This window comes from Lepus europaeus, chromosome 8 (assembly GCF_033115175.1).
Source record: "Lepus europaeus isolate LE1 chromosome 8, mLepTim1.pri, whole genome shotgun sequence".
Classification (NCBI taxonomy): Eukaryota; Metazoa; Chordata; class Mammalia; order Lagomorpha; family Leporidae; genus Lepus; species Lepus europaeus.
Window position 1 is genome coordinate 122,961,061 of NC_084834.1, and position 24,304 is coordinate 122,985,364.

At 50.1% G+C, this 24,304-nt stretch overlaps 1 long non-coding RNA gene across 1 annotated transcript in view; it reads left to right on the plus strand.

The window, feature by feature from the left end:
- Positions 1 to 20,551, plus strand: part of LOC133765185 (uncharacterized) — a 34,752-nt gene extending 14,201 nt beyond the window's left edge. Inside the window, exon 3 of the long non-coding RNA XR_009866582.1 lies at positions 17,633 to 20,551. This is a non-coding gene — a long non-coding RNA (uncharacterized LOC133765185). The remainder of the gene's footprint in view (positions 1 to 17,632) is intronic.
- The last annotated feature ends 3,753 nt before the right edge of the window (positions 20,552 to 24,304 follow it).

Sequence of the window (24,304 nt, forward strand, 5' to 3'; positions counted from 1 at the left end):
CTGGGGACAGATTGAAGGAATCTCACCTGCTGTTCACCAAGGGGGGTGTTATTTAGTTCTGGGAAGGAATGCACACCCAGCAATATTCCAGAAAGAGTATAGGGGAAGGAGAAAGCGGGCCCACACCCAGCATCCATAAAAATGCCAGTTTGAATGCGGGCGGGGCTCCCAGCTCTTTACTGTGTACTTTCTTCATCCTCTTCATTCAACCTGATGGATGTGTTTACCACTGAAAGGCAGAGTTACAGAGAGGCAGTGTCTTCCATCTGCTGCTTCACTCTGCAAATGGCCACAACAGCTGGAGCTGGGCCTATCCGAAGCCAGGAGCTTCTTTCCGGGTCTCCCTCATAGGCGTGGGGCCTCGAAGACTTGAGCCATCTTCTACTGCTTTCCAGGCGGCATTAGCAGAGAGCTGGATCAAAGGTGGGGCAGCCAGGCCGGCGCCATGGCGTGGTAAGTTAATTCCCCCTCTGCGGCGCTGGCATCCCATATGGGTGCCAGTTCTAGTCCCGGCTGCTCCTCTTCCCATCCAGCTCTCTGCTATGGCCTGGGAAAGCAGTGGAAGATGGCACAAGTTCTTGGGTCCCTGTGAAGTAGGCAGGCATACAGGTTGGAGTTGATCAGATTTGTGAACTGGAAGACCACGCCCCTGTGTGACCTCATGCCCCTACCAGATGCCTTTGCCATGCCCCTGTGTGGCCTCATTCCCCTACCTGGCCGCACCGGTGTGCCCACCAGCCAATCAGGTTAATTGACCACTCCCCTTTGTAGTGGGTTAAAAGCCTGGGGCACAGTGTGCCCGGCCCTGCTTCTTCAGGAGGGGGCTTGCTGTAGACCCGCGCCTCCAGGGCACATGGCTGGTTCCTGGTGCTCGGTATGAACCCCCATTCACCATTACCACCCCCCCACCCCCGCTAAACAAAGTTCTCACTCTCTTATGCATCTTCCTTACTAAATAAAAGCTTAAAACATACCATGCTGCCTCGTTTATCTGTGCCGGTATTTAGAATTCTTCTCTAAATATTAGGCAAGAACCCTCTCGGGCTTATTAATGTCGGGGACTTAGTAATAAGCCCTTGTTGAAATCGTAAGGCACCCCAAATTCTAGCAGCACATGTGGCACCCCGGATAGCATTTCTAGGGAACTTTAAGGGGCCACATTTCAGAGTAAATTTTAGGGGGGTCTTTTCCGATTTCACCTGCACCCGCGTGGGAGACCAGGAGGCACCTGCCTCCTGGCTTCAGATTGGCGCAGCTCTGGCCGTTGCTGGCGGGGAGTGAACCTGCAAAATCAGAATCAAAATGGAGTGAGTGTTGTTAGGAAACTGGTGCAGTTTTATCTATGGCGCGATCTACACCCACCATCCTAGCTTTGGCGCGATCTACACCCACCATCCTAGGCTCTAGCCCCCGCCGGCATTGCTGGAAGCCAAGTGGCCACATGGCCCAACCACCGGTGTGAGCCTCACCCCCATCCTAATGGGATTCGCTGCTCCTGCTTCCCTGCGCACCCTCTGGCAAAGTTTTTTTTTTTTTAACAGGCAGAGTTAGACAGAGAGAGAGACAGAGAGATAGGTCTTCCTTTTTCCGTTAGTTACGGCTGGCCTGCCCATCCGAAGCCAGGAGCCAGGTGCTTCCTCCTGGTCTCCCATGCGGGTGCAGGGCCCAAGGACCTGGGCCATCCTCCACTGCACTCCCGGGCCACAGCAGAGAGCTGGATTGGAAGAGGAGCAACTGGGACCAGAACCCGGGGTGCTGGCGCCGCAGGCAGAGGACTAGCCCAGTGAGCCGTGGCATTGGCTCTGGCAAAGTTTTAAAAGGACCTGTTCCTGAACACGTGACTCTCTCTTAGCTCCTCTCATCTGCTCTCCTCTCCTCCTCTCGTCTTCTTTCCTCACTAGCTCCTCTCCTCTGTCTCTCTTTCTTATACTCTTTCTCTCTAATCCTTCTTCGCCCCTCCCCTCCAGTCTGCTGGGTTTTCCCCAATAAACCCTTTCCCTTACTCGGGTGTTAGGTGTGCTTTGTGATGGCTAACAAGTGTGGCTAACAGCTAATTGCAGATCTCTTGCTTCTGCACATATTCGCTTTGCTTGCTAACGTCTAAGGGTGGATCTTTTGAAACTAGGAACTCGGTTTGAAGTGGGGTCTTTTCTGACTTCAGGTTGACCGAAATGTGTCCTCCACTGTTGTCTCACCACCATATCTTGGATCTGTTACTGGGTTTGTTATTGTTAACTGTTATCTTACAACCATATTCTGGTTTTCCTCTATTGTTCCCTGCATACCAAGGGTCCCGTTCAAAATTGTGAGCCCTAGTGGACAATATAAAAAGCTGTGTAACCCACTGTTGGGGGCCGCACTCTGGTAAGGAGTGTCAGTCCCGATCGGTTACCTTGCCTTTCATTTGTCTCTCATTTGCTTCTCATTTTCAATAAGATTCATGTGTGACTGTCACCAGTTTTTGTAACATTTTGTCTTAGCTGACGAGTGGATGCAACAAACCAATGGATAGAAGACCTTTCTCTCTGTCTCTCCCTCTCACTGTCTGTAACTCTACCTCTCAAGTAAATAAATAAAATCTTAAAAAAAAAAAAAAGTGGGGCAGCTGGGACTAGAAACGCACCCACGTGGGATGCTGGCACTGCAGGCGGCAGCTTTACCCGCTGTGCCATGGCACTGGCCCCTACATCTTTAGTCTTTCATGTGTACAGACACAAACCCTGAGCAGCTAATCCCCAGTAACAGGAGGCCTGATCAAGTGAGAGCAGTGAGTCTGTCCAGATTTATCCTGTCCAAACTCATGTTAGTAAAATGGCGCAGCCTCGCCACTATCCTAGACTCTAGCCCCCTAGCCCCCTCCCCACCCCTTGGTGGAAGCCAGGTAGCCACGTGGCCCAACCACCAGTGTCAGCCCCACCCCTCTCTTTCCCAATGGGATTCCTTGCTCCTACTTCCCTGCCTGCCTCCAGGCAAAGTTTTAAAAGGACCTGTTCCTGAACACGTGGCTCTTTCTCTCTGTCTCCTAACCTCTGTCTCCCTCTCTCTGTCTCTCTTACACTCTCCTTCTCCCTCTTTTCTTTCTTCGCCCTTTCCCTCTGGTCTGTCGGGTTTCCCCCAATAACCCCTTTCTCTTACTCCGGTGTTTGGTGTATTTTGTGACGGCCTTACAACTTGAGTAAAGTGCCCTACAGGAAATAGGGATACAAATGGAAAGGCACAGGAGACCCCAGACTCCCAGCTCAGTGAGCAGGTGCATCTCCCCTGACCCCGATACCCCCTGCTCTTGGGCTCTGGCAGCCTGCTAGGACCCCCAGGGTGTGCCCAGTTCTTTCTCTGACTCTTCTCTCCTCCTCTGTAGCTTTCCGTTCCTCTCTGTGTATATATAAAATAAACCCTCCCTCACCTGCTCCCCTGTCCCAGGTGCCAGGCACACCCTTCCCCTTCCTAACAAACCTACCAGCCCTGTGGGTCCTCCTCAGGGCCAAAGCCACAGTCCTGATCACCACCAGCCTCCGAGGTGTCTCTCCTGGCCTCCTCCTCGCTCTGGATCTCTGGGTTTCCCTCTCCCACCCAAGGTTGTGTCCTGCCCCAGGCTTCCTCAGCTCTCTCCCTGCAAGCATGATAATAACAAAGCTCTTTACTGAGGACAGGCACTTTACATATGTTATCTCTGATTCTTAAGAAAATCGTGCAAGGGAGATAAGACAGTTAACAAGCTTGAATTAGCTCTCAGGAGCCAGTCCTAGTGTTTCCAATTAGCCTCTTGTAAGTAATTGCAAGAAGTGATATCAGGATGAATTAAAGGGCTTTCCAAGAAAGGAGAGCTCTCCGGTCCAGAGGGGCCCCAGCCTAGGCACTGGCCACCACTCTCCCTCCCCCCGTGCTGCCTTTGCTGTCGACCTCCCACACTCTCCCTCCCCCCGTGCTGCCTTTGCTGTCGACCTCCCACCTGATCCTGACCCCTCTCCGGCCCCTGCCTCAGTGCCCAGCTCTGGAACCCTTAGCAGCATGTACTGGGTGACTCTGCTAGCATCTTCCTGGGCCTAAACCATCACAGAAAAATGCTTTTGCTTTCAAATACTATAAATTATTACTTATTTATCTATTTGAAAGGTAGACTAGCAGAGAGAAAGGGAGAAACAGTTGGTCTTTCATTCATTGATTTACCCCTCAAAACAGCTACACAGATCAGGAGTGGGCCAGACCAAAGCCAGCAGCAGCCAGGAACCCCATCCTGGTCTCCCTCGTGGGTGGTGAGGGCCCAGGCACTCGGGCCGTCTTCTGCTGCCTTCGCCGGTCCATTAGCAGGGAGCTGAACTGGAGCAGCACTGCTAGCCAGACAGGCGGAGGCTTCACCCGCTGCGCCACGATGCTCACTCTTGGCCACTGCATTTCATGTTGGCTGTGTTCTGTGATGGAGCAAGGACAAAGCCGAAGATCCGTGTTGGCCTCTCAGCTGCAAGCAGACCCTCTGTTCCCAGTGTTCAGCTGGCTCAGCCCTGCTCTGCCTTGACCACCGGAGATTCCAGCCATCAGCCATCAGCCTGAGCTCTCCCCTCCCTCCCACGCCACCCCACCCAAAGTCGCCCCTCTCTCTCGGCAGTGAGCCTTAGCCCAAGACCCCCAAGCCCTTCCCAACTGCTTGGCGCTAGAGGAGCCACCATTTGTAAGGGAAGGTGCTCTGTCAGCTGTGCACTCACTGGGAGCGAGCCCCTCCCAGGCTTGTTCTCCGAACAGACCTCGTCTGGCTGTGAGTTCATGTGCTGCCTCCTCTTTGTACTGCTCTCCTTTTCCTTACAATGTTTCTTCTAAGTTTTGGCATTGTTTTTCTTTACTGAAGAAAAAAAAAAAGACAATTACCTGCAGAAGTTATTTATTTATTACAGATTTGCTTATTTGTTTGAAATTCAGAGAGAGAGAGAGAGAGAAAGATCATCCATCTGCTCGTTCACTCCCCAGATGGTCCTAATGGCCGGGGCTGGACCAGGCCAAAGCCAGGAGCCAGGAGCCTCATCAGGGTCTCCCACATGGGTGGCAGGGGCCCAAACATTCAGGCTGTCCTCTGCTGCTTTTCCCAGGCACATTAGTAGAGAGCTGGATCGGAAGTGGCACAACTGGGACATGAACAGGTGCCCATGTGGAATGCAGGCAGCATTTCCACCCGCTCAGCTGCAGCGCCAGCCCCTGGAGAGGCTATTTTAAATTCACGGTGATTTGTGTTTTGCTGAGCTGTGGGATGCAATTTTTGCAGAGCTTAGTAGGCTCAGCGGTGGAAGTCAGGAGCCATGGTTACAGGGAAATTCACAAAAAGTCACCAGTATGAACGAGGAAGCAATGTAGCCAGGGCCATAGCTAATGTGCAGAAAGAGCAGGAAGCTGTGAAATCTGGCTAAGCAGTGAGGGACGGACAACACTGTTCTGGTTAGGTAGCTGACTGCTAAGGGTATTAGGCAAACGTTAATCCAATTCTAAAGCCATACCAGAACAAATATGTATTCTTTGTTTTAGAACAAAGCTGGCCCATCTGACTGACAAACTCAGCATCTTCGGGGCCTGCGCTGTGAAGCAGTGGGTTAAAGCCCTGACCTGCAGCCCGGGCATCCCATATGGATGCCAGTTCCAGTCCCGGCTGCTCCACTTCCAATCCAGCTCTCTGTTAATGCATCTGAGAAAAGCAACAGTAGATGGCCCAAATCCTTGGGCCCCTGTACCCATGTGAGAGACCCAGAAGAAGCTCCTGGCTCCTGAATTTGGATTGGCTTAGCTCCAGATGTTGCAGCCATCTGGGGAGTGAACCAGCAGATGGAAGACCTTTCTCTCTGTATTTCTCTCTCTGTAACTCTTTCAAATAAATAAAATAAATATTTAAGGAAAAAAGAAAGCTCAGCATGTTAGATCACACTTTGATGCAGGTGCAATCACATTTATAAAGCCTGATCCATCTATCAATGCAGAGCTGTCGGCATCCAGCTCGCCACGTCTTGGTGGCTCCAGAGACGTAAGGTGACTTGAGTGATCCCTCTTCAGAAAAGCAGTGGAGGCCGGCGCTGTGGCATAGTGGGTAAGGCTATTGCCTGCAGTGCCGGCATCCCATACAGGCACTGGTTTGAGTCCTGGCTGCTCCACTTCTGATCCAGCTCTCTGCTATGGCCTAGGAAAGCAGTAGAAGGTGGCCCAAATGTTTGGGCTCCTGCACTCGCGTGGGAGACCTGGAAGAAGTTCCTGGTTCCTGGTTTTGGATTTTGGATCAGCTCAGCTCTGGCTGTTGGCAGCCATTTGGGGAGTGAACCAGTGGATGGAAGACCTTTCTCTCTCTCTCTCTCTCTCTCTCTCTCTCTCTCTCTCTGCCTCTCTGTAACTCTGTTTTTCAAATAAATAAATAAATCTTTAAAAAGAAAAGAAAGGAATACAAAAGCCTCAAACGTCTGTGCACTTCGCAGAAGTATCCAAGCATGTAGCACGTTCCTGCAGCCCTCACTGGTCCTGGACGGGACCCACGCAAATAAAGAAACAAGACTGGAACCTCACTTTAGTCATTTTGGGACACATCCCTCTGTGCTGCTCAGCTCCTTAGAGAGGAAAAGCCTTGGCCAACCCTTAATAATGACACCCGCATCACAGCAAGAGTGTATGCTGGACAAAAGGCTTGTACCCTAATCGTCAGGGTCACGGCCAGCGTTTTGGGCCAGGGTCCGGCACACATGGCCTTTGTGATTCCTCATACCAACCTGGAGATAAGTGCACTGTGATGGATCAAGGACAAAAGCCCGAGGACTACTTTGGCCTCCCACCTGTGTGACTGGAACCAGACCAAAACTCCCTGAGTTCTCCTTCAGCGGGCTCAGCCCTGCCCTGCCTCGACCGTTGGCCAAGCACTATCTTAGGAGTCCAGCCATTAGCTCCAGCTCTCCCCACTAAGTTCAGCCTTAGTTCAAACCTCCCCAACCACAGTGCTATCTTGAGGGATCAGCTGCTGGCCCAAGCTCTCCTCATTGTCTCTAAAGCTCAGCCTTAGCCCAGACACCCCAAGCCCTCCCCACTACTTTACGCTGTCTAAGCCACTAGTTTGTGCGAGAAGGGGCCCTCTGCTGTGTGTTGGCAGGTGGCTCTCTGCCGTGTGTTCGCCAGGTTTGTGAATAAACCTATTCTAGCCGTGGGTCCCTGTTCTGTCTCCTCTTTGTCTGCTCTCCTATCCTTACACTCTGCCTGGTCTCCATCCTGCAGACAGGAAACTGAGCCCTGCAGAAGTTAAACAATTTGCAAAGATGCGAACTGGCTTCCAGCCTTGGAGTTCCTGGGTCTGTGAGAAGGCAGGTCACCAGGCTGAGCCCCTAAGGAGATGGACGGTCTCCAGGAGACCCCCACTATCTCCATGAGCCCCAAGCCAATCAACATACATACGTGGAACCTCTGTCCAATGGGCACCGCCACAGGATGACCCAGTGAGCAGACAGCAATGCCTTAGAACCGGGTCACTTCCAAAGCCACTGCCCCGCTCGGGCACTCCGCCTGGTCTCCTCTCGGACCAGACGCTTTCTTTGTTGCTTGCCAATCAAATAAAAGTTTCTCTTCTGTCTAATAAAAGTTCCTGCTTCTTTGCAAATTGATTCCCAGCTTTTTATTTCTATTCTAAGCTGAGGAAAAGAACCCACGAGACTCGCTCTGGCCACCGCCCTCCCCTCCGCGCCTGGTAACACTTCTTTCAGACTACAGAAAATACCTCCTTTTTCCTTTTTAATACCTTCAACTTGTTTAATAACAATTTTTGAGAGATGACTCAGGTTTCATAAAACTTCAAAGTGCACAAGTCCGTGGTTTCTGGCACAGAGAATCGTGCAGCCGTCACTGCTATCTAACTCCAGAACATTTTCCTGTTCAACATTTCACCCCAACAAACTGTCCCCACCTCATCCCTCCAGCCCCTGCATCACTCTCCGGTTACTACGGCTTTGCCTGTGTTGGACATTTCATATAAGTGGAACCACGCACTATGTGGCCTCTTACGTCTGGCTTTCTTCACTTGGAACTGAAGTTTCCAAGGTTTGTTTCTCTGTGTTCTAGCAGGTGTCAGTGCCTCATTCTGTTTTGTGGTTGAATAATATTACGCTGTATGGCTCTACTTGAATAATATTGCCTTGTACTGCTCTACTTGAATAATATTGCATCGTAGGGCTCTACAACATTTTGTCCGTGCGTTCCTCTGCTGGTGGACATGCTTTGACGTTTGAAGAACTAAATCCGTCGTCTTGCAGAACGCTCACCATGCTCAGCTCTACTGCCTGCCTATTCCTGGTGCTCTGCAGCTGGTTTCCCTAGCTTTACTTTCCTCAAAGACTTAGAAAAAACCCATGTTCTTCATAACTTGGTCATCACACACAGCACGTGGGAAAAGATCACCTGGCCTGCACACAGAAGCTGCACAGTTCCAGGCCCATGGGTGGAATCTGATACCACGTGCTCAAGAGGCAGTATCTGCATTTTAACGCGCCAGTGGATTCTAGTGCAGGAGTCCCCAGAACGCGATTTGAGAAAACACTGCTCGCTGTCCTTAAGTCCTGATGGTCATGACACTTGGCATTTCACAGGAGTCATAAAAGCAATTCGTAGGTCCTTGACTAAGCAGACTTTTTAAAAGTTGAGCTGGAGGCTGGTGCCGTGGCTCAATAGGCTAATCCTCCACCTGCGGCGCCGGCACACCGGGTTCTAGTCCCGGTTGGGGCGCCGGTTTCTATCCCGGTTGCCCCTCTTCCAGGCCAGCTCTCTGCTATGGCCCGGGAGTGCAGTGGAGGATGGCCCAAGTGCTTGGGCCCTGCACCCCACGGGAGACCAGAAGAAGCACCTGGCTCCTGCCTTCAGATCAGTGCGGTGCACCAGCTGCGGTGGCCATTGGAGGGTGAACCAACGGCAAAAGGAAGACCTTCCTCTCTGTCTCTCTCTCTCACTGTCCACTCTGCCTGTCAAAAAAAAAAAAAAAAAAAAAAAAGTTGAGCTGGAGACATTATTTCCAGCTTAGTATAAGGGGCCTAGGTTCGTGTCCTGGCCGCTGCTCCTGAGGAGGTGGCCGTGGGAAGGAGCGATGTCCAGGAGAACAGTGAGGTGGTAATTAGGTAGCTGCCCTGCAGTGAGTGAAGCAGCCACGTGTAGTCTTAGCGGCTGTGGAAGCCAAATGGCCTCTGGGAATTAAACCACTGCGCAGATGGCTATGGCACTGACCTCAGACGCCACAAATGCAGGGATGGGTGTTGCGGCTTCAGATGCCTGCATCCCATACCCAAGGGCCTGGTTGGAGCTCAGCTGATGATCCAGCTTCCTGCTGATGCATCCTGGGAGGCAGCAGATGAGGGCTCAAGTGCTTGGACCCCTGCCACCCACTTGGAGACCCAGATGGAGCTCTTGGCTCCTGGCTGCAGCCTGGCCCTGCCCCAGCTGTTGTGCTCATTTAGAGTGAACCAGTGGATGAAAGGTCTCTTTCTCTCTGCCTATCATGTCAATAAACTTTTTGTACATTTTTTTTTTTGACAGGCAGAGTGGACAGTGAAAGAGAGAGACAGAGAGAAAGGTCTTCCTTTTTGCCGTTGGTTCACCCTCCAATGGCCGCCGCGGTAGGCGCGCTGCGGCTGGCGCACCGCGCTGATCCGATGGCAGGAGCCAGGTGCTTCTCCTGGTCTCCCACGGAGTGCAGGGCCCAAGGACTTGGGCCATCCTCCACTGCACTCCCTGACCACAGCAGAGAGCTGGCCTGGAAGAGGGGCAACCGGGACAGGATCGGTGCCCCCACCGGGACTAGAACCCGGTGTGCCAGCGCCGCAGGTGGAGGATTAGCCTATTGAGCCGTGGCACCGGCCGTCAATACACTTTTTAAAAAATATTTATTTATTTATTTATTTGAAAGGCAGACTTACAGAGAGAGAAAGGGAGAGACAAAGAGAAAGATTTTCCATCTACAGTCACTCTGCAAATGACCACAACCGGAGCCGGCTTCATGTTAATCCGTTGCCTTCGGCACCAGCATCCCATGTAGGGGCTGGTTCGTGTTCCTGCTGTTCCTCTTCCAATCTAGCTCTCTGCTATGGCCTAGGAAAAGCAGCAGAAGATGGCTCAAATGTTTAGGCCACTGCACCCATGTGGGGAGACCCAGATGAAGCGCCTGGCTTTGATCTGGCCCAGTCATGGCCATTGCAGCCATGTGTGGAATGAACCAGCTGGAAGATCTCTCTCTCTCTTTGAGTCTCCTTCCCTCTAGCACTGAAGTCATGGAAAAAGAAAAAAAAAATTGGGGCCAATACTGTGACATAGCCAGGTAAAACTGCTGCCTGCATTACCGACATCCCATATGGGTGCAGGTTTGAGTCCTGGCTGCTCCACTTCCGATCCAGCTCCCTGCTATGACCTGGTAAAGCAGTGGAAGATGGTCCAAGTGCTTGGGCCCCTGCACCCACATGTGAGACCTGAAAGAAGCTCCTGGCTCCTGGCTTCGGATCAGCCCAGCTCCAGCCATTGTGGCCATTTGAGGAGTAAACCAGTGGATGGAAAACTTCTGTCTCTCTTTGTCTCTCTCTGTAACTGTCTGCCGTTCAAATAAATAAATACAATTTTTTTTTAAAAAAATGATGTTTATTAAAAAAAAGATGTAGTATATTTTTAAAAACTTCCAGGCTGGTGCTGTGGCATAGCGGATAAAGCTGCTACCTGAAGTGCCGGTATCCCATATGGGTGCCAGTTTGAGTCCCGCTGCTCCACTTCTGATCCAGCTCTCTGCTATGGCCTGGGAAAGCAGCAGAGGATGGCCCCTACACCTGCATGGGAGAGCTGGAAAAAGCTCCTGGCTCCTGGCTTCTGGCTTCATATCGGCACAGTTCTGGACATTGCGGCCAATTGGGGGGTGAACCATCAGACAGACGACCTCTCTCTCTCTCCCTCTCCTTCTTTCTGTGTAACTCTGACTTTCAAATAAATAAATAAATAAATAAATAAATAAATAAATATTTTAAAAATAAAAACTTCCTATTTCCCAAAAAGTAAGAAGAGTATAATAAGACTTAGCAATTACTGATATTAAAAAGTGTATTTGAAGGCCAGCGCCGTGGCTCACTAGGCTAATCCTCCGCCTGCGGTGCTGACACCCCAGATTCTAGTCCTGGTTGGGGCACCAGATTCTGTCCTGGTTGCTCCTCTTCCAGGCCAGCTCTCTGCTGTGGCCCGGGAAGGCAGTGGAGGATGGCCCAAGTGCTTGGGCCCTGCACCCACATGGGAGACCAGGAGGAAGCACCTGGCTCCTGGCTTCGGATCGGCACAGCGTGCCGGTGGTGGCAGCCATTTTTGGGGTAAACCAACAGAAGGAAGACCTTTCTCTCTGTCTGTGTCTCTCTCTCTCACTGTCTAACTCTGCCTATCAAAAAAAAAAAAAAAAGTGTATTTGAAAGAAGACAACACGCAAAAAGAAAAACTAATAATAAAAAAAAAAAAGAAAAAATAGTTTATTTAAGAGAGAGACAGAGACTGAGATCTCCCAGTCTAAAACCAGGAGCCCAGAACTTCCTCTGTGTCTGCCATGTGGTGGCACACACCCAACTACTTTATCCACCACCAGCAGTATTTTGCCAATATAATTTCATCATCCTTGTTTTTGCAAAAATACTTTATTGATTGTTTCAAAGTTGTTTTTTAACAGTCAATTTCTTGTAATCAGGATAAAAAGATTTATTTATTTGATAGAGTTACAGAGAGAGGGAGAGACAGAGAGAGAGCTTTTCTCTTCATTGATTCACTCTCCAGATGGCCACAACGGCCAGAGCTGGGCCAGGCAGAAGCCAAGACCCAGGAGCTTCTTCCAGGTCTCCCATGTAGATGGCAGGGGCCCAAGCACTCAGGCCATTTTCTATTGCTTTTCCAGGCACAGCAGCAGGGAGCTGGATCGGAAGTGGAGCAGCCGGGACTTGAACCTGTGCTCATGTGGGATGCTGGCGTCTACCTGCTGAGCCACAATGCCAGCCCTGCCCTAGGATAGCATTTGGCTATGTCTTTAAGTTCCTTTCATTTTGTGACAATCTTCTTCCTTAGTATCCCATTGATTTGTCATGGAAATCGAGCTAATTGTCCTGTAAAATGGCCTACTCTCTGGACTGGTCTCACTGATTTCTTGTAATCTATTTTTGATCTCCTGTATTTCCGTTTCCTAGCTGGATAAGATTCAGGGTGAATTTGGGGGTCACGTGAGGGTCAGAAGAACCCTTTGCCCCAGGTTTGCAGGTTTCCTGGGTGGTTCGGGTGGTTTGAAGTGGGCCCCTCCAGGAAAGGCCACTGATGCCCTCGGACACAACGACTTTTCTCATCCATTGCTCTTTGTTTCCTTAGTTCTAAAACAATGACTTTAATCATTTTAAAACAATTCCTTCGGCTTCTGTCAGCTGGTCTTCTAGAAGGAAGAACTTTCCCGGGCCAGGGTTGTAAGTGCGCTGGGTAAAGCCTCCACCTGCAAGTCCAGCATTCAATATGGGCGCTGGTTTGTGTCCCAGCTGCTCCATTTCCAATCCAGCTTCCAGCTATGGCCTGGGAAAAGCAGTGGAAGATGGCCCAAGAGCTTGGGCCCCTGCATCCCTGTGGGAGACCTGGAAGAAGCTCCTGGGTCCTAGCTTCGGCCTGGCCCAGAGCTGTCCGTTGCGGCCATCTTGGGGGTGAACCAGCAAATGGAAAAATCTCTCTATCTCTCCCTCCCTCTGCGTAACTCCGACTTCCAAATAAATACATAAATCGTTTTTAAAGAATACCATTACCAAGATCGGCAAATATATAATATACGTATATATGGAAGAATTTCCCCTCGTACACTATTTGATTACACTGAACGAGAGTTTGTCCTGGAAAAGGCAGGATAAATTCTTTTTCTTTCCCTTCATTTATCAAATCTCACAGGACTACAACTTCCAGCAATAATGGGAGAAGTTTTGTGTTATTATGACTTTGGGATTTTTATGTATTTGACATGTCATCCAATGCGTGTTTTTAAAACTGATGCTGGAGATGGAGTTACCAGATGTTGGCTTCAGGCTCCTGAAGCATGGCTGTGACCTTTCCTATCAGAAAGCCCAGGGGCAGTGGTTGCTCTATAAATTCCCGTTCCCACCAGAACGCACTGGGTCAGAGGCTGGGAGCAGAGATCTGGATGCTGCGTCTGACACATTTCTCTGGGGATTTCTGAAGTGCCGATGGGGACGCGCGTGTTTGAGACGGCAGTTAAGCCCTGCTTGGGAAGCCTGCCTCCCATATCAGAGTGCCAGTGTTTGCGTCCCGGTTCTTCTCCCAACTCCAACTTCTTGCTAATGTGCACTCTGGGAGGCAGCAGGTGATGGCTCAAGTCCTGGAGTCCTTGTCACCCACGTGGGAGATTGAGTTCTGGGCTCTTGGTTTCAGCCTGACCCAGCGCCAGCTGCTCTGAGCATTTCAGAGTGAATCAGTGCATGGAAGAGCATCCCCCCCCACCCCCGCCAACCCCATTTCTGCCTTTCAAATAAGTGAGAATAAATACATGAAAACAAGTTAACATGCCGGCAGAATAGACGCCTCTGGGGCAACCTTTCAGTCACCAGAGTGGGCAATAAAGGACTGACTGGCTGCACAGCTGAGCGGTTCCTCCGAAGCTGGGTCACATGATCCACCACCGATGATCCAGAGAAGGTGGGGGGCTGGGGCAGACCCGTTAGCTCCTCTAAGGAGGCCCCGGGGACCAGAGCAGTGCTCCGCAGTGCCAGAGAGCCCCTGCTGTGCTAGAACCTGGGTGCCACCATCTGGGTTCCGACTTCCCACTCTTCTTGGAACTCCTAGAAGCCTTTACCATAATAAACCCTGTGCCATGTGGTTCTAGACGGCAGTGAACCGATCTGCCCCCGGGATTTCCAGGGACACAGTTGCTCACATCCGCAGGCTCAGATCCTGCTTAGCTGCTGTCCACTGGGTCCCTGAGCCCCCCGCTGCTTAATTTGTGCCATCTCATCAGGTAAGGTGCGTCCTGTTCCATTAGGACCTGGGGTACCGTTGGAGCTGATATATCAGGTAGTCCTGTTGTCACACGCTCTGTCTTTGAATTGCACATCTCCCCTGGGGGGCACACTCTCAATTATTTTATTGAAGTCCCTAATGCTTGACATTTTCAGCAAAACATTTGTTTAGTTGGTTTTCCGCAAAAGTGATGATCCGGTTTTATAATTTCATTTGCCTTCATTTATTGAATTTTAAATAGCATTGTTGAATGCAGTGACTCACAGGGGGATAATACAGATGCTTCAAAAAACCGTTCAACTTGCAGATCTGCTTGTCAATTGAATTTCTTGCAGAGTAGGGAAAGCCAAACCACATCTCTCAGCATTTTTCGGGTACGTACTAGGGAAGAGGGAATGGGAGCCAGGTTTGGGGAGAATGCAGAAACCCCAGATCTCTCTGGATGAATGCAGCCCCTTTGCTTGGCAACACCAACCCTTAGAAGGAGCTCAGTGGAGCACAGGGCTCCGGGATCCGGAGGGGCCCCGCACAGCCATACGCAGCCTGCTTTGGGAGTCTACACATCTATCTACCTGTGCCCTGGCTTTGTTGCTGCAGGCAGAAGCTGGCCTGGGACTACTGGGTTAGGGCAGGGGCTGTGAACTCAAACGCCCTTGGAGGGCGAGGGAGGCAGACGCAGGAAGGAAGGGGGAGTGGACAGGAAACTCATGAACTGGGAGGACAAGTATCCTCGAAGGAGGCCACCCCGCCCTTACCTTCTCCTGGTTGCTGCCAGGAATGTAGGTCCTGAGTGGTTAAAGATTTTAGTGGTTTGGGCTGGCGTTGTGGCATAGTGGGCTAAACCTCTGCCCAGCGTTGGGATATCATATGGGCACCAGTTCAAGTCCCGGCTGCTCCTCTTCCGATCCAGCTCTCTGCTATGGCCCAGGAAAGCAGTGGAAGATGACCCAAGTCCTTGGGCCCCTGCACCCAAGTAGGCGACCTGGAAGAATTTCCTGGCTCCTGGCTTCAGATGGGCCCAGCTCTGGCCGTTGAGGCTATTTGGGGAATGAACCAGTGGATGGAAGACCTCTCTGTCTCTCTCTTCCTCTGCCTCTTTATTACTCTGCCTTTCAAATAAATAAATAACATCTCTAAAAAAAGATTCTGGTGGTTTAAGGTAACCTGATAATCTGAATTTTTATGTGAACCCCTAGATTTTAAATGTTGGCATTCATTCAGATTTTTTAAAAAAGATTTTATTTATTTTTATTTGAACGTTAGAGTTACAGAGAGACAGAGGCAGAGTGAGAGAAAAGTCTTCCAAAGACTGGTTCACTCCCCAAATGGCCACAATGGCTGGAACTGTGCTGATCCAAAGCCAGGAGCCAGGAGCTTCTTCCAGATGATCCACCAAGGTGCAGGGGTCCAAGGACTTGGGGCCATCTTCCACTGCTTTCCCGGATCATAACAGAGAGCTGGATCGAAGGGGAGCAGCTGGGATTCGAACTAGCGCCCATATGGGGTGCTTAGCCTACTATACCACAGTGCTGGTCCCTATTCAACACTGGTCCCTATTTAAGCACTGTAATGGCCAAACCACATATGTCTGTGGGTCATCATTTTGGAGCTTTTGATTTAGGGGATACTGCATTTTAGATTCACATTGCTTAATAGAACTTTTTTTTTTAAAAAAAAAAAAATGTTTTGTGGGGCTGGTGCTGTGGTGCAGCAGGTTAATGCCTTGGCCTGAAGTGCCGGCATCCTATGTGGGTGCCAGTTCGAGTCCTGGCTGTTCCACTTCTGATCCAGCTCTCTGCTATGGCCTGGAATAGCAGTAGAAGATGGCCCAGGTCCTTGGGCCCCTGCACCCACGTGGGAGACCTGGAAGAAGCTCCTGGCTTCAGATTGGCTCAGCTCCGGCCGTTGTGGCCATCTGGGGAGTGAACCATTGGCTGGAAGACCTTCTCTGCCTCTCCTCTCTCTGTGTAACTCTTTCACATAAATAAATAAATCTTTTAAAAATTTTTGTATGCCTTTGCTAATTTTTTAAAAGATCTATCTGTTTATTTGAAAGGCAGAGTTACAGAGGCAGAGAGAGAGAGAGAGAGAGAGAGGTCTTCCATCTGCTGGTTCACTCCCCAAATGGCTGCCAACTGCCAGAGCTGGGTGGATCTGAAGCCAGGAGCCAGAAGTTTCTTCCAGGTCTCCTATGTAGGTGCAGAGGCCCAAACACTTGGGCCATCTTTATTTATTTATTTATTTGAAAGTCAGAGTTACACACAGAGAGAAGGAGAGGCAGAGAGAGAGAGGTCTTCCATTCACTGGTTTATTCCCCAATTGCTGAAACAGTTGGAGTTGCGCCAATCTGAAGCCAGGAGCCAGACGCTTCCTCCAAGTCTTCCCACGTGGGTGCAAAGGCCCAGGGACTCGGGCCATCTTCTACTGCTTTCCCAGGCCATAGCAGAGAGCTGGATCAGAAGTGGAGCTGCCGGGACTCGAACTGGCGCCCTTGTGGGATGCCGGCACTGCAGGCAGCAACTTTGCCCGCTACACCACAATGCCTGCCCCGCACCACTATCTTCAAAGTCCAGCTGTTAGCCTCAGCTCTCCTCACTATCCTAAGAATTCAGCCTTAGTCCAAACCTTCCCAACCACAGTGCTATCTTGAGGGATCAGCTGCTGGCCCAAGCTCTCCTCGGTGTCTCTAAAGCTCAGCCTTAGCCCAGACACCCCAAGCCCTCCCCACTACTTTACGCTGTCTAAGCCACTAGTTTGTGCTAGAAGGGGCCCTCTTTGCTGTGTGTTGGCAGGTGGCTCTCTGCTGTGTGTTCACAGGGAGCGAGCCCCTCTCAGGTCTGTGAATAAACCTGTTCTAGCTGTGGATCCCTGTTCTGTCTCCCCTTTGCCTTGCAGTCCTCTCCTGCAGCCAGGGCCCAGACTTCTGTCACTGGAGGCCATTTGTCACCTAGTCTGGATGGGAGTATATGGATCAGTGCAGGGCCGTGACCCCAAGTCCTTGCTCTATTGATCGTGGGCCAGTGGTGACATCTTCCTACAAGAAAGCTATTACATTCTGTGTTGGTTCCCCAAGTCTTCAGAGGAAACTGGAGCTGAGTGTTTACATGGGTCGATTCATACAACTGTAGCCTTGACTTGCCGGCGACGTAAGTCATGGGCACTGAGACTGTCTTGTCCTCCTGAGGAGCGATAGCCAGCGGTGGTTGTGTTAGGACTGGACTTCAGTGTTAAGTTGTCCCCTAATTAATCGAGCAAGCATGGCTGTATAATTACAACATATGCACACACTGATCTTTTTCATGGTTAGCTAAGTGTGTTTGCAAAATTAATCAGAACTTTGGAAAATTAAATTGAGCTTAAAGAGAATTTTTTTTAGCTGAAGAAGAGTGTGTCTAGTGAAATTCTGAGTGGGCTCTAAGAGGCTATAAGGGGAGGTTTGGTCCAGACCTGTGGTTGTGGCTATGTGTGGGTCCTAATTATTCAAACTCTCCTGGTTCCAAATAGGCTGAATCAGATGAAACTGCTGGAGTAGTCAATTATTCTACAGTTTACGTTTTATTTTTAAAAAGCTAGCTGTGTTTCTCTGTTATTGCCTATAGTTTTTGACCATTTGTGTCTCCATCTGTTTTATTTCCAGGACGCAGTAAATGGGTCTTTCTGCTTCTGCTTCCCTGTATATGTTGTTGTTTTGTGTTGCGTGCATGAACTGATCATGAAGGCCGTCTTAAACAGAATGACGTGGGCTCCTCACCAAGAACATTCTTAGGAGCATGATGACATTATATATGACTCCCTCTGTTCTGCTACTGAAAGGCACATTTGTTTATTAAAATACTAGTGCAGGACTTTAAAGTAATACCACAATGAGATAGAGCTGTATGCTTACCAAAACAGCAAATGTTAAGAAGTCCGACACAGCCTTCCAGGAATGGGGAGAACACGGGACAGCTGGAGCTCGCACACTCTGGCAGTGGGAGTGTTAGCGTGACCACGTGAAGACCTGTTTGTCACCACCTCCCCAAAGCTGCACCTGTGCACTCCCTGTGACTCAGCCACTTTCTACCCAGGTCTGTGCGGAAGAGAAATGAGGGTATGTACACCGAGGGGTACATAGAGGGCTGTTCACAGCAACCTCTTTGGGTGACAGCCTCATGCCAGAAACAACTGCAAATCCACTGGTGTTGAAGTTGTAAATCAATTGCGACATCTTCATACAGGACACTACACACAAAACTACTAAATATGAAAAATGCTATACATAAAAATACTACAGGGAAACTGGCAAACTACAGCTTTTCTGAACACAACTGAATTGCACAAACATAATATTGAACAAAAAGAGCCAGACACAAGAGAACATAATGCATGATTTTATTACTATAAATACACACACACGAAGAAATGCAAGCAAAACTGAATGGCTGTGTTAGAATCAGGACAGGGGTTATCAATGGGAAAGAGGATAGTGACTAGGAGGGGGACTCAGAGGTGCTGGGAGGGGTCCATTCCCCGACCTGTGTGGTTACACGTGTGCCTGCTTTGTGACAATTCACTGAAAGTTTATGCGCTTTTCTACGTATTTTATATGTTTTAACTAAAAATATTATTAAAGACAGGAAAACTATGATGCATTGTGCTTGGATATAGCAACAGTGGCTCTCTAACTACTGTAATAACCTAACTAATAACTCCATTTAGAAGCTGAAGCTCATTATTACATCACTGACGTCCATCCCACGACTCATAATCACCACCACCTGCTACAAGATAATTAGGCTGTCCTTCTACTGCTCTCTGAATTAAAAAATTCCAGGGGCCACGTTGTGGCACAACAGGTTAAAGCCCTGGCCTGTAGTGCCAGCATCCCATATGGATATCGGTTCGAGTCCCGGCTGTTACACTTCCAATTCAGCTCCCCGACGATGTGCCTGGGAAAGCAGTGGAGGATGGCCCAAGTGCTCCGGCTGCTGCATCCACGTGGGAGACCGGGAAGAAGCTCCTGGCTTTGGATTGGCTCTGCTCCGGCTGTTGGCCATCAAGGGAGTGAAGCACCGGGTGGAAGACCTCTCTCTCTCTCTTTACCTGTTTCTGTAACTCTTTCAAATAAATAAAATCTTTAAAAAAAATCCAAACAGCAGTGACTACAGCTTGCCTGAAATGGAAACTCAGAGAGTATCATGCTTCCAAAGACTCCATGAAGCCAGAGCCGACATGTGCTCTTGGGACTTTTGAATTCCTTTACCTGGTTCCTGGCCACCCTGAGGGGCTTCACAGGTGCCGGTGGCCTCGGGAGCCAGCTCCTCAGAGCCCGCCTGTGTCCTCAGCAGGTGCCCCGCACCCTGCCTCCTGGACCGGTGCGCACCATTCAGCCCAGAACTTGGGGGAGGGAGAGAACCACTGGGATCGTTTCTGAGCCAGCCACGGGATTCGGGTGCTACAGCGACCCGCTAAGTGGGGAAGGGCATCCTTTGTGCGCTCGATTTAGCTTTAGAGAAATACAAAATGTGACGTTTGTTGACGGGAGACAGAGGAGAGTCAGAGTTACACATAGAGAGGAGAGGCAGAGAGAGAGAGAGAGAGAGAGAGAGAGAGAGAGGTATCTTCCACTCACTGGTTCACTCCCTAAATGGTCACAACGGTTGGGACTGGGCCAGTCTGAAGCCAGCAGCCAGGAACTTCTTCCAGGTCTCCCCCGTGGGTGCAGGGACCCAAGCACCTGGGCCATCTTCTACTGCTTTCCCAGGCCATAGTGGGATGTGGGATGGGAAGTGGAGCAGCCGGGTCTCGAACCGGCGCCCATATGGGATGCTGGCATTGCAGGTGGCGGCTTTACCTGCTACGCCACAGCGCCGGCCCCTGCTTCATGATTATCTCAACGTCAACTCTTGAGCAAAGCTCACTCCTCCCAGCCACTTGCCCTGGACCCTCTTCCTTGAGCATGTGCTGTTGTGAAGAACACACTGACATTGCTTGCCTTCTAGTTAGAAACCGGGACACATCCTTCTCCCTTATCTTAGTCAATCACACATTCGGCTGACTACCTCCAAAACCAGTCTTTCAACTGTCTGCCTCTCTCTCTTTCCACTGCCACGCTCCTGAATCCAGGCTCCCTGGGGAGCCTGGGGACTGTCTCACTGCAGATTTCTGGCTGGCCTCACGTGGAGCATTTTGCTGCCCTTCAATCGTCTTTCCCCACACTGCAGCTAACTGGAGTCATCTGTTCTTTCAGTTAATCAAAATGTATTATCAAATACAAACCTACTCATGTTCTAGCCTGGCTTAACAACCCTTCAACGGCATTTCAATTGCACTTCAAAATGAGCCAATTGTTCCAAAGGCTTGGGAAATCATAACCACTCATAAAATACACCTGTGATTTTAAAGGTGTTTGCAGTTATATAAATTCTAATGTAACGTTTCCTCCCAGGTTATCTGACGCTTCACTCATAAACTGGCTCATGAGAAGTAGCAAAGACACATAAACAAACCAGTGAGCACTACATCCAAAATCCATGAGGGCAGGCAGTGGGACTTGTTTTCTTTTTTTTTTTTTTTTGACAGGCAGAGTGGACAGTGAGAGAGAGAGACAGAGAGAAAGGTCTTCCTTTTGCCGTTGGTTCACCCTCCAATGGCCGCCGCGGTAGCGCGCTGCGGCCGGCGCACCGCGCTGTTCCGATGGCAGGAGCCAGGTGCTTCTCCTGGTCTCCCATGGGGTGCAGGACCCAAAGACTTGGGCCATCTTCCACTGCACTCCCTAGCCACAGCAGAGAGCTGGCCTGGAAGAGGGGCAACCGGGACAGGATCGGTGCCCCAACCGGGACTAGAACCCGGTGTGCCGGCGCCGCAAGGCGGAGGATTAGCCTGTTGAGCCACGGCGCCGGCCAGGCAGTGGGACTTGTATTATCCTAGGGTCACCAGTGCCTCATGCAGGGACTGGCACAGAGTATGTCTTCGATAAATACTTGTTGCACACAGGACAAGTAAGAATAAAGACCATAGTCAAAGAAGGAGGTTTGCTTATGGCCCTGTCTAAATACTGACAGGGTTTGTGGACTCAAAAGGCTTCCATAGCCTTGGCTGCTCATGGCAAGAGCCTCTGACATTGACATCATAAATAAGAGTGTCAGTTGTTAAATCAACAACAGGAGTCACTGTGCACTTGCTCCCCATGTAGGACATCTGTCCTTAATGTGTTGTACTATGAGAATTAATGGTAAAACTTGTCTTTAAACAGTACTTTATACTTTGTGTGTGTGTGTGCAAACTGTTGAAATCTTTACTTAGTATAGAGTTGGTCTTCTGTATATAAAGATAATTGAAAATGAATCTTAGTGAAGAATGGGATGGGAGAGGGAGTAGGAGGTGGGACAGGAGTGGGGGTGGGAGGGTGGGTATGGGGGGAAGAACCGCTATATTCCTAAAGCTGTACCTATGAAGTTTGTATTTATTAAATAAAAGCTTTCTTTAAAAAAAGGCCATCATAAAGTTATTTTTCTTTTAAAAATTTATTTAGTTGAAATGTAGAGATAGAGGTAGAGATAGAGATAGAGAATATATATATATATATATATATATATAGAGAGAGAGAGAGAGAGAGAGAGAGATCTTCCAGGGGCTGGTTTACTCCCCAAATGGTCACAATAGCCGGGGCTGGGCCAGGCTGAAACCAGGAGCCAGGAGCTTCTTCTGGGTCTCCCACCTGGGTGCAGGGGCCCAAGTACTTGTGCCACCTTCTGCTGCTTTCCCAGGCACATTAGCAGGGAGCTGGATTGGAAGTGTAGCAGCCAGGACTCGAACTGGTGCCCATATGGGATGGCGGCACCTCAGGCAGAGGCTTAACCTTCTGTGCCACAGCCCCGGCCCCCATCGTAAAATACTATACACAACTGAAAGGTAATGCACACAAGCCAGTTTGGTCGTCAAGTCCAGCCTACAGCCAGCAAAACGGTTTCCCGTGAGGCTTCCAATGTCTACGAGTCGTTTGCACATCAGTGAGCCACAAGAGCCCATTTGGCAGTGAGGAAGACAGGAAAGAATCCACTGTGCCAGGACTGGGTGAGATTTTGCAAATGCACAGGACAAGGTGCCTTCGCTCCAGGATCTTCCAGGCCACGAGGGAGAGAGGCAGGGGCCCAAACAGTCAGTATTCGATTGTTCGGCCCCTCCTGTGGTCGAAAGGCATGGTGCTTTTCTTTAGGTGCAAAATGTTGAGCAGGGCTGGATCTCTTCTTATTTCATGTTTGAGGAGGGGTAGGGGACAGGCATCAACCAAGAGCAACCACGCACAGTCATGGAGGCTGTCACTTCGATAGCGGCCAGTGTGTACTATGTGTTCCGAGTGCACATACTTTGCTGTTAGTACACAAATTAACAAGCTCACACTCAAAGAGTGCTCTCATGATCTTCATTTCATAATTAGGAGAGTGAAGCACAGCCGTAACCAGAACCGTCCCTCTGCATATGCCTAGTTCAGGCAGTGGGACACCAAGGTCTACTGTTTTCTTTTCCTTATGGCTTTTACATTTTTAAAGATGTATTTATTTGAAAGGCATAGTTAGTTACATAGAGAGATTTTCCATCCACTGGTTCACTCCCCAAATAGCCACAACAGCCTGGACTGGGCCAGGCTGAAGCCGGGAGCCAGGAGCTTCATCCAGGTCTCCCACATGGGTGCAGGGGCCCAAGCACTTGAACCATCTTCCACTACTTTCCTGGGCACATTAACAGGGAGCTGGATCAGAAGTGGAGTATCCGGGACTCCAACTAGCACCCATATGGGATATGGGATACCAGCATTTCGGGCAGCAGCTTAACCTGCTGTGCCATGGCGCCGGCCCCAGGTCTACTGCTTTCAAAAACTCAATTTTCTATTTATTTGGACACAGACATACACACACACACACATACACTCTCTCTCTCACACACACACAAAGAGCTATACCATTTCACTCCTCAAATACCCACTACAGCCAGTGTTGGGCAAAGCTAAAGACAGAGCTGGGTGATGTCACTGCTGCTGGCCCGCGGGCCACACTTGGTGACTGTGCCCTGGCGTGCATTTGTGCCAGCGTGCATCAAAGCCTTCCCTCTGCCTGCTCTTCCCACCCACACGGTCTGCACCTTTGCACCTGTCTCTTTCTGTGGGACACGTTCCCTCCAAGTTCGCTCATCGGCTAATTCCCCCCCTCCCCAGATTCCCTCTCAACGACGGTGCTCACTCAGGGTCACCCTAGGACCCCTCCTCTTCAGCGAGGCTTTTTCCGGTTTTGACCTGTGAACACCAACCTCGAGGAAGCTTCAAACGTATTTAATCACTCGCGAGGCTGACAGGATCTGCGTTCGATTGATTGGTTGTGTTATGTCATTCACTGCCTGGGCTTCACTCCGGCTGTTTGTCCATATTGCACACTGGGGCTGGGGGCTGTTACAAGGCATGCAAGAGCCCTTCTAAAGTGCTGACAGCACGCAGCCATCAGACGCCGTCCATTTCTCATGACGTCAGTGGCGTTTTCAGTCCTGCGGACTTTTCAATGCACATGCCGATGTTGCAAAAGTATTGAACCCTACTCCAAAATGTCCATCTCATTTAAAGTTTGGGGTCAATGCCTTTGTAGTGGGATTTATTTGAAATGGAATCCTGAGGCCTGTGTTTTAGCCCCGAAGTTGCTCCTGAACTTGTTTTGTGATGTTCCTCAAATCTTTAGCCCCTCCCGGGCCTCTATGCCCGACTGGTCCCAGTTCAGGTGTTCTGCTCTCTTCCTCCCCCACCCCCAGGTGAAGCACACCTGCTCCATCTGTGACACTGGGGCAACACAGCTGGGATGGGACACTCTGGCCCGCCGGCTGGAGAAAGCCCGAGAAAGCACTGGGTCCAGCCCTGCCAAGGCAACCGCAGGCCGGACTCCAAATTCAATAAATCTGCGGCAGGCTAATTTTTAAGAGAGAACCTGGTACGGTCTGCGAATGATGTTATAAATTTCCAAATGGCTCCCCACCCCTGTCCCACGTTACTGAGTTGCAACAGGAGGTGGGGATCGCACCCAGCAGGTGACGGAAGGTCACAGAAAAAGGTGCTGAGGACTGACGACGGGGAATCAGCAAGGTGGGCCAGTGCTCTCATCTGGATCTTTTTGGAAGTAAGATTCAGGTAGAGCGATTTAACATAAGTGGAGATACTAATCCTTAAATCCCTTGAAAAATAGGGTGATGACTTGCCCCCCCCCCCCACACCTTGCCCCCAACCTTCAGTCCCTACTGGGTCCTAGGGATGTTAGCATCAGTGGATCAGTGGCTCGGAACCTCACCCGCA